Source organism: Sceloporus occidentalis, unplaced genomic scaffold (assembly GCF_023333645.1).
Source record: "Sceloporus occidentalis isolate IW3139 unplaced genomic scaffold, rSceOcc1.0.p SCAF_238, whole genome shotgun sequence".
In the NCBI taxonomy this organism is placed as follows: domain Eukaryota; kingdom Metazoa; phylum Chordata; class Lepidosauria; order Squamata; family Phrynosomatidae; genus Sceloporus; species Sceloporus occidentalis.
Window position 1 is genome coordinate 111,345 of NW_028317218.1, and position 3,652 is coordinate 114,996.

Genomic DNA, 3,652 nt, shown 5'->3' on the forward strand with positions numbered 1-3,652 from the left:
AATAGCCATCTTTATTATATTACCGCCAATGTCACAAACCCTTTTAATTTGTCCGTTAAAAATAATAATAAAAAAAAATTATGGATTTTGAAATCTGCAGTTCCAGAGTTTTAGTGGAAACAGATTTTTGGGTTCCTATTGGGCTACATTTTAATTTATCGATACTATGTTAGAAATGCTGGAAATTATTGCGACATTCTGCATTTTGCTTTGGTGAGTTTCTGCAAAAATATCTGCTTTAAAAAATATTAAATAAAAAAAATTTGAACAGCGGATTAAGGAAAGAAGCAAGAAGGTTACCGTGGAAACACAATTGTCTTTATAAACTATACAAGAAGCATTTTGTCGTCTTCGCGGGTAAAATGGGCACATGGGTGCAGACGATGAAATTCGACATTAAGAAGGGGCATCAAACAGCACCAAGAATAAAAAGAAATGAAGGAAAGCAGAGTGTATATGAACAGTAGAGACCCGCGCATGACTAGTATACCCGAAGAGCGATAACACGACGTCCCGCAGTCTCTGCTTTACGGGAGATCACCTGGGAAAGCTTAAAGCTGGCTAAGGAATCCTCAAATTCATCAGGACTGATTGGAAAAATTCAAGTATTCAGATTACCGTTAAGACGCCGCATCCAGATCACGGCTTCGGAAAGCACGAGGTACGGATGCGACACAATCAAACCGCTGTGAAAAAAACGAGCACCGGAACCGGTTTCATTGACCCGGAAAAGGCCAGATGTTGCTTAATTCAGCCAATCGTCACCGTGGATGGGTAGAGTCGCGCAGTACGTTGGGGAACGACATCAACCCTGAAACGTTCGGAATTTTATCTACAGAATTCCGTCCCCATCTACATTTTTGCATGAAAATCCCAACTCCCGGAAACTCGGACATGTGTTTGGACCGGCACGTGGACAGACCGAACGATGCGATTGAATCAAAAGGACATAAAAAATGTGCCACGGAGATCCAGGACCAATAAAATATTTGAAGACAAATAAATTGTTTTTGTTAAATCTCTACAGCTACAAAACTGTATCCAAAAATCAGCCTTCACTCACAGACTTACGTCGAGGAAGCTGGCTCTTATCTGCGGTCAGATTCTTGGTTACTATGTTACATCGATGGAATGTTCGGGATCACTTAAGAACGGAAGAGACCTTAATGAACGCTGCGGAACATGCGGACCCCAAGAGAATAACAGTATAGGACGGGGAAGAGAAGGAGGCCAATGGATGAAAACACCCATAGAAACGCGAGGAGCAAAAAAGCAGCATTTGAGACGGTGAAGGAAAATGTATCATGACTTACATCTACGCCACGATGTAAATGGACACGAATTGTTCACAGCTTTCAGTAGAGTTATTGCACTTCCGATAGTAAACTCCAAAAAGAAAAACAGAAAAAAAAAGTCACCTTTTGCACATCTATATACACATTTTACAGGAGACATCGGCCAGAAAAGATGGAAAATAAATATGGTTTGGGCTATTCTCTCGTTCTTCCTACAACTAAATTACCCTGGGTTGTCACACACTGCATCTACAAGGCCAGGGAGGCATGTATAGGATGTATGGGGAAGGTTATGGAAAGGATACCCCTGGAACAAAGATTTAAATAAAAAAACAAAAATAAAAAAAATAAAGGAAAATTAAATCAAAAAATAAATTAAAGGACAAAAAGATGTGCTGATCGCAATCTTAAAAATATTACAAACTGAAACTGAATATTAAAAAAGGATTCTGATTCGACCCGTTAGGTGCAGCTTTGTCCCACCAGCAATTCCAAGGGTTAAATAACAACCCAAACTACCCCCTATGTTATTTTTGGCCCAAACAATGTAAGACTGGAAGGTTAATGCTCAGGGGCTTTCGATGTGGAACCCGATCACTGTGCACCCCGGCAAAATATATCACCAGCGTGCGTGCGTTATGTACACAGTAATAATATGTATAAAAAAAACCCCAAAAACTAGAGCTAATTCTGGAAATGACCATTAAAGCTTAATTTTTTAAGTCTTCCCTTCTCAGATAAAAAGCACTTCTAAATATTTATTGAGGGGGGGTGAATGTTAAAATATCACTAGATTCAAAAGACCTAACTTATCCTACCAGCAACCATTTCAAACACAAAGCGTTAGCCGCTCAACTTCCACCATCACACAAACCCACCACTGGCCGATTAAATCCAAAACACCACAAAAACATAATAAAAAAAACAAGTATTGCTCTTCATACAAGAATGCTTTTCCAGTATATTTACAAGGTGGGGGAGGGGGGGCACATGCTACCAACAGCCAATCCAGTGTTTTAGATGTAAGGCCAGTCCTTGATTTGCATTCCCTTTGTGTATTTATATTTTAGGCCAAGTACAAAATACAGAACAACAAAACTACATGTTTTGGGGGGGTTTTCTGTGGGGCTGTCCCTCCAACAATTGGCAATTTTCAACACTCCTACAACGCGTCTTAATGAATATACTTCTAATATTTAACGGTTTGATTTAAAAACGCCTGAAAGAATTACCAAAGTAGTCACGATAATTAAGTTATTCTTTACCAAATTTGCTCTTCTTCCCCCCCCCGTTGGGCGGTTAACACAACACTGCTCTACGCCTCTGACCTACCGTGTGATTCGTTAAAGGTCTTCTCAACTTAAGAAATAAAATATTGCTGTATTAGAGAAAATAATCCAAAAAATGTTTTAAACCTATAAAATGGACCGACATCCATAAGATAATATTTAGGATCGCCTTCTTCAGACAATTAACCCTTTAAGTGTTTCCCAGGTAGCGATGCCGGCCTCGTTATCTGAGGTCTTCAGCCTCTTCCTCTACTGCAAAACAGACAGGCAAGGCTCGAGAAAATATGGGAAAAAATAAATATTTCGTTAGGACGGCAACCGCTCGGCCCAAAGAGAAAAGCAGTCCCTCTCATAAATAACCATCGGAAACAACCCAAAATGGAATATCAAGGGCGTTTTTTGTTACATATCAAGTCTCGCCGACAGCGGGAGAGATGGGCGGGGGGGGTAAGCGGATCGTATCACAGTGGGGGTCCGATAATTACACCCATATACAAGGCCTGGTTCAGCTCGAATATGCCTGACATTTACACTGCAAAATAAATTAAATAATATTATATATATTCCTAGTCTGTACACAAGCCCAGAATGACCTTGCCGTGTGCTAACATTTCAGCGTGTAACACGCATGTAAAAGAAACATACAACTCTCACTACTCAGAAAGAATGGATTATAAATTTAATACGTCCAGCTACCCAATAATAGAATGAAAAGGAAAAAAAATATATATTAAAAAATAAAAAAACCCAAATGTAAGATCTTGGGATGGGACATCAGTAACGACTATATGATAAAAACAGCTGATAATTTAACGAACCGCCTCTAATCCAAATAATACCCTGAGCCGACGGCCTACGATACGGCTTCTGTGCGTAACCCTTTGGCTGCCAGTATTTAATTACACGTCCCTCTGCCAATGGCAGCCAGCCATTCTTGGGTTTACAAGGACCATTTACTCAAAACCCACCAGCTGCGGTGGAAATTCAACTGTACGGGATGATGGGAATTGTAGTCAATTTGTAGCCATTGAACTGATACAGTATGTCTCATTTCAATAAAAAAAAAAT